The 12,256-nt window shown below is 40.6% G+C and overlaps 1 long non-coding RNA gene across 5 annotated transcripts in view; it reads left to right on the top strand.

Moving 5' to 3' along the window:
• Positions 1-1,744: 1,744 nt before the first annotated feature.
• Positions 1,745-12,256, top strand: part of LOC102010922 — a 94,385-nt gene continuing 83,873 nt past the window's right edge. For 3 of the 5 annotated variants that reach the window (XR_001234279.1, XR_001234283.1, XR_001234281.1), the window contains exons 1-2: positions 1,745-3,557; positions 4,765-4,849. This is a non-coding gene — a long non-coding RNA (uncharacterized LOC102010922). The remainder of the gene's footprint in view (positions 3,558-4,764; positions 4,850-12,256) is intronic. The other 2 variants (XR_001234282.1, XR_001234280.1) reach the window with 1 other exon arrangement.

Below are 12,256 nucleotides of genomic sequence, written 5' to 3'. Positions count from 1 at the left end.
ATGTTCCACTGATACTTTACCCTCTTGGGGAAGAAGTACCAGTTTCCTGCCCTCTTTGGAAATGTGCAACAGCTCTGAATCAGAAAGAAACTGGATTTAAGAGTTGCAGAGGTGGATAGATGGTGCTGATAGCTCCACAATAACACAAATGTATTCAGTGCTACCAAACCCTGTGCTCACAATAGTTACAATAGTAAATTTTATGTTATGTATATTTCACTATAAGAAATAAAGGTTAAAAGTGAACTAGATATAGTCATGGTTTTGGTTTGGTTTTTGCTTTGTTTTGAATAGTTAATATGGTCACATGATTTTAAACTTAGAAAATATAAATAGCTGCTCTATACCCCTTTCCCTTGCTAATCCATTTTCTACTCCAGATACAAACAGTAATACCAGAATTTTGGTATTCATCCAGACATATTTTACGCATTCATAAGCAAATAAATTTTTAAAAATTTTGACACAGTGGTATCATATTTTACATATTCTCTTGTAATTTACCTTTTTAACTTAATGAAATTTCTTAAGGAATGTTTGGTATCAGATTATCAGAGACCCAGAACTCACAGCTACATACTTTGCCACTGCATGGATTTCTACAACTGACTTGGCCAGTTCCCTAGGGTACAAATCTAGGTGTTTTGAATCTTTTGCAGTTTCAAACAAGGAGTGTTTTCCCATATGTGCTATTTCTCACACCTACCTGCTCACTGGAGAAAGACACAGAATTGTCTATCTACAGTTTTAATACTTTTCAACATAGGCAAATGTGACTTCAATAATGTTGATTCGATATTCAGAATGCAGTTCAAGGCCTCTAACCTGGTAAGTTAACCAGGAAACCAATGATATGATTTCCACTCGGAGACCATGGCTCCACACTTTTGTATGTGTAGTAAGGTTGGAAAACTGTAAAGTAAATCCAAGAAAAGTATCCCTTTTCAAAATTCAGACATCTTTCTGATGTCTGATAAGTCTGGAACTTATAACTCTATGATTTTTAGTGAGTTTTCTTGAAATAATTCATTACATTTTCCCCACTATAACTTCCCATGTTTCTGCTACATTAACCATTTTTTCCTATAACAACTAAACAACACTATTACATTAACCAGAGAAAGTAATATCTGCATATTGAAGAAACAGAGAAACAGAAGCCAAAAGAAGCGGCAACTTGTCCAAAATCATCTGGCCAGTTCTCAGAAGAGCCCGGATTGAAATCCAGGGCAACAATCTAATCCTATGCACTTTCCGCTGATCTCTATCATCTTTTCCTTCTAGTTCTCAAAAATAACTGAACTGTTCCTGACCCTACTGGGTGTGGAGATTTGGTTTGTGGATGCTTTGATACTGCTACTCAGGGATGACCTGGGGGTAAATTTTGTTTTATGGGGAAGAATTTTTCCATGATGTATATCAAAATGAATTATTCAAGATACTCCCCTATGCAAAGTAACACAGAGTAGCACAGAACAAAACAGACATCCAGCATTGAATACAAGAAAAAAGAATTTCTGAGGACACCCAACAATAAGCAGCATAGTAGATGAAAGCAATGCTGGGTTTACACCCAATGGAAATTCACTCAAAATCTAAACTTTGAGTCATAGCAAAGAAACCAAGAATTCTATGAAACTGGTTTTTCAACTGTTATGTAAGAGAGGGTTTATTCTGAGCGTCATAACAGACTACCCCCCAGCTCTCATTAAAGCGACACAACAAAAGTTTACTTCTCACCTGTGTCACAGTCAGCTGTAGTTGGATGGAGGAGGACAACAGGAGTCCCTGCTGCCCCTTGCAGTCATGGATGTGGCATTGATCACAGTGTGTGTATTCCATTGGTGAGTGCTCAATCAATGGTTCTGCTGCCTAGAAGGTCGGGAAGTGAGTTTTCCTCCATGCTCCAGAGAAGGTACGTGATTAGGGTCAGCACATACCAGTAGCTCTGCTCCACCAGCACAAACTGGTTCAGAACTCAGACGGCAAGAGACACAGAGGAAAGCAACAAATATGTGAGAACCAAGACAGAGAAAAGAACAAAGATCAGAACAGGACCAGAGAGACATTTGCCTATTGACCAATGTGGTAAAAGGGTATGGGAATTGATTCCAGAACTTTATTATGTAAGGTTAACTTTGTAACAAACTGTACATAATTCTCATTTCATAGTTGGACTCAATCATTCTCTACTACCCTGTTTTGCAGTCTTTATCAATTCTTGGGTTAAAGAACACTACCAGGGGCTGGGGCTGTAGCTAAGTTGCAGCGCAAGGCCCTGGGTTTAATCTCCGGTATGTACTGCAAAACAAAACAAAGCATAACATAACAAGACCTCACACTAGGTACTTCTAACAGGAGGAGGCTGGGCTGGCAGAGTCTCGCTGACAATTGAGGTCAAAACTCCTGTGCAGGGGCGTGAAGCAGGGAGAGGTCCACCTTCAGTGGGGCCACTCTGATTCTTCTCATTCCCATCTGGGGCGCTGCACATTTCTCTCGGGGATCCTGGAAAAACTGGCAAGTAAAGAAAGTGTCACCCTCAGGCTTGCTGGAAGGGCTTTTTTTGAGAAAAACAAAAAACCAAAAAACAAAAACCAATGAAAATCTCAGGGAAGCTAAAAACAAATAACCCTGACCAATGTCTCCCACCTGTTGTTAAAAAAAAAAAAAATTTAAAAAAACTGAGCTTCATTACTTCAAACCCAAATTCCTGTGAGCCTGGCAGCCACTCTATTTCAGGTTAAATATCCATTTGTCTGCCGGGCCTAATGCTTAAAATCATAGGTAATCTCTATTTTCTCTCCGTCCTCTGAAGTATAAACCTCTGCTGACTGGAGAAATGTGACTCTCTGTCAGGGAGGGCCTGTGTGAGTGAGTGTAGGAGGGCATGCCGGCGTGAGAATGTGTCTAGGTCGTACAGGTATTTGTGTTACTCTGTGGAGCCTGCGTATGCACAAGAGATTCAGAGCGCGAAGAAGAGCAACTCGGGGGATCCACGTTTCACCTAACATGATATGAGACTCTAGGTAACTGGCTGTAGAGAAATGGGAACCCACAGGGAACCAACACCAGGGCGGTTGAAAGGCCCAGAAGACTTAACCCTTACTTGACTTGGTAATTACAAGCACCTGCAAGGCTCTGTCTCGGGGAGGAGAGGGCAGCGCTACTGCCAGCTGACATCTGCCTGGAGCAAAGAAGGAGGGCTTCAGCCCTGAGCAGAACTTTGGCATCGCTTTTGCGCTCAGCTGTCATGCCCACTTGCACTGTGCACAAGGCTGCCTGTCAGACTGTGCCGAATTCTATGGCGTGGTTCCAGAGCTTTCTGTCTGCCCTCTGTTGCCCTACCTGTGTGCTCCCGGAGGACTCTCGTTTCCATAACAACAGGCCCCACCCGCGTGGTGTGGGTGGCCACCTGCCGGTTCCTGACGATTTAGCCACCCCTCACCCGGCCCCTCCAGCCTTGCAGTGCTTGTTCCCATCCACGCAAGAGTGCTGATCGTCAGAATTTCCTGAGTGAAAAGAGGAAAATGGTGACTCAGTGCATACGTAAATAAAAGGTAAATAAAAGCAAAGCTTTTGTAAGCCGTTCTAATTTCGGAAGTTTGCATTTCCTTCACTGCGTTTTAAGAACTTCTAAGCTCACAGCAAGGAGAGTAAAAAAGCAGCTGTCAATTACTAGCTATGATTTTTTTTTTAATTATCTATAGAACAGAAGTTGAAATCAACATTTTTTTTTAAAAAAAATGTAGGTACAGAAGCACGATGCATTTATTGAAATAATAATGAGTAAGAATTTTTGTGGGTTTTTCTGTCTTTCACGTATTGGATTCTTCTGAAAGATCAAGTTAGGAAAGAAAATAGGACGGGGGAGATAGCTCAGTGGCACAGCGCCTGCCTGGCAAGCACAAGGTCCTGAGTTCATTTCCCAGTACCAAAAGAGAAAGAAAAAGAAAATAGATGAATTGCTCTGTGTGTTTACTACAATCTGGAAGGAATAAGACTGCATAGTGTAGGCTAGACATGATAGTGTGTGCTTGTAATACCAACACTCTGAGAGGCTGAGGCAGGAGTATTGCAAGTTCCAGCCCAATGTGGGCAATTTAGCAACTTAGTGAGACCCAGTCTTAAAAAGTAAAGACAGAATGGGCTGGGCATGTAGCTCAGCACAAAAATCCTTGGGTTTAATCCCCAATCCCAGAGTGGGTAGGGGGAGGTGGTATGGCTCAGATAGGAAAGGCTTAACGATTGTGCCTTTTTAAAATTGCAACTGCTCTCACTTTTGTAGTCAGTCATCCTTGTAGCTGAAGAAGCTGTGCTACTAATGCATGCTCTGAGGGAGCAAACAGAACAGTTCCTTCCAATGCACAAGCAGGGGTGTGAGGTACCATAGGTGGCAAGAGCGACTACCCCTTATAGTTGTAAGGCCCATTATCATATTAAACCTGTGGGGCTAGTTCTTTCTCTATCAATTGTAGTTGCTAAGAGCAGATGACCTTACAAACTATTTTAGCAACTTGTACTGCTGGGAAACATTCTCTTGGGAAACTTGGATGCTGGCACAAGAAATCTTTGCGCTCACTCTGTTTATATCTTGACTAAAACCTCTGCATCAAAAAGGGAAGCTTTTTCCCCAAACAAATACAACTGATGCAAACAAATGCTTATAGGTGTGAAGGTGTTAAAGTCTTAACAACAAATCGCTTTCATTTTGATAAGCAGGTTCTGGAGTTCTCTTAAAAATTCCATTTCTTTTCATATACACAGTTACAGGCGAAGTAGGCAGGGCTGACCTTGACTGGCCTCCCTAGCAGAAGCGCAATAGGATTAAGTGGCTTGCCAGCCTCACAAGGTAAGGAGTTGGCACAAATTGCAATGCAAATATTCTGACAAATAAGCAAGGAGGCTTTCTATTCTAGCATTCTGCTTCACTTTGAAAAAATCCTGTGGCCACTCATGCACAAGCCCCTGGAAAGTTCAGAGACTGATGAAAGGAATCTATTTTGGTGATTCAAGGGAATATTGAACTGCTGATATTGAGAAAAAGCAGCCAATGCAAATAAATATGATATATTCATGTATTCATCCGTTTGAAAGAGATCTGATGGCAGGAATTCTCTCCAAACAAGATAGCTTCTAGAATGTTGCCAGCATCTGTGCAAATGCATGTCATTCTCTGCAACCTCCGTACGTAGAAGGGGACCACAGCTTCCTCGGGCATGAAGACTGGACACGTGTTACAGGGTAGGGAAGTAGTTTCACAGGGGATTGCCTGGTTCATGCTCATATTTGTAATAGGTGTCAGAAGTAGAATGAGACCTTAGACCTTCAGATGCCACACCCAGTTCAGAGTGACACTGTCTCTGAGTTCCTGGGAGGTTTCAAATAACTAAAGCATCACTAAATTATACTCAGTCCAGTATATAAGCAGATGGGTGTAGTAAAGCCTTTTAGCAGGATTTTAGAGCAACACAGGTTAAAATCAAGAGCCTGTGGCTTGCTTAAGATTGTTTCCCTGACAGTGGGTTTCTCCCATGTGCAGTTCACTGCAAATCAACCTCCACCCTGCTTTGTCCTCAGGCCTGCAGCATTGGAGTGTTGGCCGGTGCTTGGTGTGGTGTGATGGGTGGGGACAGGGTTTGGCTTAGGGCTCCCCGGGCTTTCTACATGGCTTAGTTTATCAGGCAGGGCACCATGTGAGTCCCAGAAAACCAGGCCAAAGCAATCTTAACTCATGTAACAAGGACTACAGAATCATTCAGGAGCTTTCTCAGAAGGCTTTCCAAATAGTCTATGGGGAGGTTTGTTTTCAAACTGCAGTCCAAGCCCAAACCACTTATAGTTATGTCATCAGCTTTGCCCCAGGTGTCCCTGAGCTGTTGTCAGCAGACTTCTAAAAACCTATGTAGGCTTGGGAATGGTCTGAGAGTAGAGTTAATAATAAACTCTTCCTTATGTCTCTTCTCCAAAAAATTAATCAGGCATAACTGTCCTGAGGGGTGCTCCCGTGGTTTAGTAAATGCTGTGGTACACCACTCTGACCCCCTCAGGACTTAGGCGCATGCCTTCTCAGATGCCAGGAATGTGGCTGCTAGTAGACCATCGTGAGTCCCTCCCCAGGGATTGCCCTTGGTCAAAGGTTGCTGACTCACTCAGGATTACAGTTCCTTTCCTGGGAACAGCCTGTATCTGATGACTGCTCAGTGTAGGGTACAAAAGATTGACCCTTACCCTCAATTTGGATATCGCGGGAAGGCCCCTGCAGCCTCGCAGCTCCCTGGGGGACTGCCTGAGTGCTCTGTGCTACTGCACTACAGTGCACCTTTGTGCTCTGCCGGGCCTGCCTCCCAACTCTTTCACAGGTATCATTCTCTAAAGTACTGTCCAGTAAACCACCTACCTGAAAATCTTTGCTCTGGAATATTTTCCCCAGATAATTGGACTCAGTGCGTGCACGCGCACGCGCGCACACACACACACACATGCTTTCCTTTTTTTTTTTTTTTTTTTTGCCATCTTTGGGACCAGAATCTTGCTTCTTGTTATCTGATGGCGACACTTCCATCAGGAAGTCCACATCAAACGCCTGGCAGGTGTCTTTAATCAAGGCAGCCAAAGAAATGTGCATTTATTCCCTGTGGCTGTTGTAACAAAGTACACTAGACTTAGTAGCTTAGAAAAACTTGCACTTGCTGTCTCAGAAATCTGGAAGTGAGAAGTCTGAAATCAGTTTCACGGGACCAACATCACCGCGTCAGCTGGGATGTGCCATTTCTGGAGGCTCTAGCGGAAGAATCCTGTTCCTCCCCTTTCTAAGCTTCTAGAACTGAAGTTTTTGCATTCCTTGGCCCCTTCCTCTATTTCCAATGCTAGCAGCATGATATTTGCTACAGTGGTGACATGGCCTTGTTCTACTCCATCAAATCTCCTTTTGCCTTCCTTTTGAAAGGATGTTTGTGGTTGTATTTAGGGCCCATCCAAGTATTCCGAAATGATCTCCTCTTCCCAAGACCCTTCATTTAATGACACCTGTGATGTTTCTTTTGCCATAAGGTTATACACATGGGTACTGGGGGTTAGCACCTAGGTCCCCTTTAGGACATTATTCAGCCCATCCAGAATCATGTAACAAATGCTGAGGGACAAGCATCCTGATTTCATTCTGTAGTTCTCTCTCTCTCTCTCTCTCTCTTTTTGTTTTTTTGGTACTAGGAATTGAACTCAGGACCTCGCGCCTGCCAGGCAGTCTCTGTGCCACTGAGCCATATCCCCAGCTCAGTCTGTGGTTATCTTGACTCAGAATGAAGTAGCCTCCGCATCTTAGTGCTATCTGCTTGCTGTTGTCCCAACCAGCCTGGTTTTAGCTGAAATATCTATTTCTTAATTCAGGCCTTTATTGAGAAACACCAGTAATTAAATTATTACATTCAACTTTCTCTCCTCCTCTCCCTCTCCCTCCCTCTCCCCTCCTTCTACTCTCTGAATTCTACCTGTTATCAAGAAGGCTGGGGTACAATTCTAACCCCACTATGGCACAGGGCGTGAAGGAAAATAGAGAAGAATGCAGTAGTGGCTTCAGCCCAATTCACAGATTCCTATGTCACTTCCATGGAGCCTATGACCTTTCAGAAAGGGACCTGAATGGCCGATTTTCACATGCTCTAGAGTAGAAGCAAGACTCATCTCAAATTCTGTTGATCCCAAGAAATCCACTGTGCTTTCATTACATTTGCCCTCCCTTTGCTGCATCCCCACTCTGTCCCTTTCTCTCTTCTGATCAGTCCCTCTTTTACTTTCACATCCCAGTTCTTTCAGTATATGTTTGTGACACTAACTTCCTGCTTCTACACCTGAAATAAATTGATTTAATAAAGAAACGTTTTATTTTAGCTCACAGTTTTGGAGGTCACAGTCCTTGACTGACTGGCTCCGTTGCTTTGGCCCTGTGATGAGGAAGCATATCCCGATGGAGATGTGTGACCAAACTCTTCCGTTCCTGCCAGGGAAGAGACTAGAATCCCACAATTCTCTTAAAGGCAAACCCCTAAAGACCAGAAGAAGTCCCACTAGTTCCCACCTCTTAAGGTTTCTGCCTCCTCCCAGTAGCACAAAGCTGAGACAAAGACTGACATGTGGGTCTTTGGAGGACACTTAAGATCCACACCATAGCAGCGGCATATAGTGTCCCTGATTCACACCCCACCTACTCCACATGTAGACTGTATACTCCTTTCTTCGTCTTTCTGTCCCAATAGAGCACCCATCCAGAGTCTGCCTGAAAGAACACGGTCTTTGCAGAAGAGCCCAGCCATCTGTGGTCTATGACATGGTCTACCATCACAGCAGTCTCAGCTTGTGCTGTATATGCAAGAGTGGGCACCAACACCCGGGGACATTTTGGCATCTATGACCACCATCTACTTGCTCTTGAGATACCTACTTGGTGTGTGGCCTGTGGGAGGATGTGACCCTCAGGAAAGCCTTCACATGGGTCTTTCCTCATTTCATTTGTATTTAGGACAAATTAAATCTGCAGCTGTTTTTGTCAGTGGTAGGCATTGAACAGAACTAAAAAGAAAAAGAAGTAATTGTTACTTTTCTCCCTAGTAGGACATATCAAATTTGTCATGAATTTAACTCTAAGTAGTTCTTCTATACCTGGCTTGTGGGATGTTCACAAATGTTTATTGCTTTGAAAAACATTCAGGGGGAGAAGACTTGAATTCTGATTCCAAACTTAAAAAAAAATTCTACATTTAAATTTTTAAATTAAGAGATATTTCAAACAGAGAGAGGTAGAGCAAGTAAAACACACAGCCATATACTTATCCAGATTGACTACTACCATTTTTCCATGTGTACTTCAAATCACTAATAAAAAAATTAAAGCAAAAAGATACCACTAAAGCCACTGACCCCTTCGTCTGCATCACTTCTCCTTTTTCCCTCCATGGAAGAACTTCTGTCAGAAATTAATGTGTTATTCTCATGCACAACTCTGTACTTCACTAAATTCTTAGATATCCCAGAAAACATTTACTACTATTTTATACAGATTCAAGGTTTACATAAATCACATCATTTTGTACTTATTCTCCTCACTCAGCAGTATATTTTGGAGACTTATTCATGCTGTATAGGTACAATGTAAAGCTAGTTCATTCATTTCACCTGTAACCTAGTACAGCATACTTTGCTTCTCTGTTTGCCTTTTGAGGAAAGATTAGTTATTAGTTTTGTGGCAGTGAACATGCTTAGGCCTGCATCTTTGTGCACATGTATGTATGTCTTAGGGTAAACACTTAGAATTGCTAACTAGTAGGACACATACTTTTTTCCCCTTCTTATCTAGAACAAAGAACTGAACAAAATGAGCCAAAAAGCAGTGGCAAAGTTTACTCGACAAAGCAAAAGTGAAGAGTGAGGGAGAAACTGGTTCTGTAGGATGAGCTTGGGCTGAGTAAAAGAGGGAAGAACAAGACAAAGAACACCCTGGAGAAAGCAGGGCAGGCTGTCGTGAGGAAACCGTGATAGCAAAGAATATTCTTCTTTACCTTCCTCAGACTGACAGATTGCTTTTGCAAGTGGTGGTCCCTATTTGGACACCTAGAAAGTTAGAAATGCTAGACCGGGATGTAGCTCAGTGGCACAACGCCTGCCTGGCAAACACAAGGTTGTGAGTTTGATTCCTGGTACCAAAACAAAACAAAACACAAACATATACAAAATTAGAAATTCCTGTTTTCCTGCATCTTTATTACCTCTTGTGAGGCTTTGTAATTATTCTGACCAGGTAGGTGCAAATAACATTTAATCATTTAATTTATATTTTCTTAATTACTCACAAGTATAATCATTTTCACATGTTTGCTAGCTAGTTTGTATTGTGGAATTGTACACAAGAGAAAGAACTTCTACTCTTTTGCTCTTTCTGTAAATTTATAATTGTATTTTTTCTGAAATTATTATTTGAGTTGCAAATATCTTCTCTCAAACTGCATCATGCCTTTTTATTTTACTTCCTATTTTAAATAAATTTAATTTTAATATAGCCAAATTCATACATCTATTCAAGATTTATTTTTCTTTTATTTAATAAATCCATTCCTAGTTGTATAACTTTAATATACCCCACATTGTTTCCCGGAAATTCTAAATTTTTGCTCTTCATACTTAAATCTTTGTGTATCTGGTAATTGTATTTGCTTATATGATGAAATAAGTGATTCCTCTTAATTTTTACATTAAATTTATTTTGGTTTTCATTGTTCTTATCCCTCCACTATTTTAGGATCAGCTAGTATGTTTCAGTAGATATGTGCATGTATATCTATAATTTTCTCTCTGCAGCCTTTAACTACATTACGCAATTTGTTTTTTGAGACAGGGTCTGTCTATGTAGTTCAGGCTGGCCTTGAACTCACTATGTAGCCTGGGATGGCCTTGAAGTGGCAAGAACCCTCCTGCCGGGGATTACAGGCATAAACCACCCTGCCCGAGTACATCTCACAATTTTCATGTGCAGTTTTCCCCTCATTCCAGTAGAGAAGTTTTTAAATTTCCATTATGATCTCTACTTTGACTCATCAACTATTTAGAAGTGTTTCAAGATTTCTAAACATGTAGTTTCTTTTCTTTAGTTACATTTTGTAATGTATTTCCAATTTAGTAGCATTTTGAAATGGAATGTGGTATGTATGATTGATTCATTTGTTCTTTAAATACTGGTTTTATGGCCAAATATGTGTTCATCCAAAAATAAGTTTTTCAGTATGTATTCTCAAATTGTGAGATACAGGGAATGTTCACATTATTAGATGTGTTGTTGAAATCTTTTATTTGTTTACTACTCTTGCTCACTTGTAATATTTAATATGGAGAATTATGTTAGAATAGCTCACTGTGAATGTGGATTTCTTTTAAAAAAAAATTCTGGATACTTGTGGTTTATATATTTTGAGACTACATTAAAAGGCCATACTCAGAAGTCTCAGAATTTCTTTTGTTCTCTCAAGGGACACGTCCTGGCCTCTCTGTGTGATGATTCCTCTATTCTTCTTACACTGGGAACTAAATCAAGCCCAGGATCCTGATGCCGTTGAACATCACCCCCCGCCCACCGCCCCCTGCACTTGGACTGAGTTTTTGCAGCCCACCCTTGAGAAGCAGACTTTGCTAACTTGGCCACAAATGCTCTTGATGCTTCTGCCTGGGCGCCTCTTTCTTTAGTGTCCAGGGCTCTGCGGAACAGTTCCACTTACTTTCTGATTCACAGTTTTAGCTATCTTCCAGACTTGCTAAAATTGGAGAAGTTTTATTTTTCTTCTTATTTCTGGTTGCTTTCCAATGGACGTCAATTTTTCCTGCTATCTTCACACTGGAATTTTGACTTAATGAAACTTAAAATTGGCCAATAGCTTTGTCCTCCTCCTGAGCATCTTCTTATGATATATTAATCCCATCACACCTTTTTCTTAAATTCTCTCATTGTTGCTCAGCATTTTAGCTACACCTTGCCTTTATAATCTCAAAAGTCACCATCGCCATCGTACTGTTTTGTATAGATTTGCTGGTTTCTTTACTAATCTCTGTTCGCATTTGCTTCGTACTTGTCATGCATTTTCCCGGAGAAGTGAGCCTGTAAAATTCCCTCAGGAGGGGCTCTGAGTAGTAATTTATTGAAATCTTTGCTTGTCTAATGATGTTTTCATTTTGCTCTCATTCTTAAAATTTATTTTAGTTGAGAAGAGAATTCTAGGGCGTCAATTATTTCTGTTTCACTCTTTGAGGTTGTCTCTGTTTTTGTTGTTGCGATGAAAAATTCAGCTGGCAGGTTGATTTATAGTTTTCTAAACTTTGTTTAATTTCATATTCTAATAAGTTAGGCAAATTTTGCGTTCAGACTGCTAGGATAAATATATATTTATATATAAATTTTTACATGTATTATTGTACTAAGGCATACATAATATAACACGTATAAAATAGGAGCATCAAGGATGACAAATATGAAGGAAACAGCTTAAAATCAAATTTGTGAATAATGTACAAAGCATTTGCTTTTCTTCAACTGTTAATAGCTATAATTAGTAATATTTTTAAAAACTAAATGCAATTATAAATGCTATATTAGTATTAGATATTTGATTTAACACCATTTTAAACATAAAACAATAGAACTATTTTTATGTTTGTCTTATTTTGACGCCTGGTCTCAGTACCTTTATTTTTTTTTTTTTTTTTTTTTTTTTTTTTTTTT

The sequence above is a fragment of the Chinchilla lanigera genome, unplaced genomic scaffold, assembly GCF_000276665.1.
Source record: "Chinchilla lanigera isolate Chin_1 unplaced genomic scaffold, ChiLan1.0 scaffold00024, whole genome shotgun sequence".
Classification (NCBI taxonomy): domain Eukaryota; kingdom Metazoa; phylum Chordata; class Mammalia; order Rodentia; family Chinchillidae; genus Chinchilla; species Chinchilla lanigera.
This window is presented reverse-complemented; position numbering and strand designations above follow the sequence as displayed.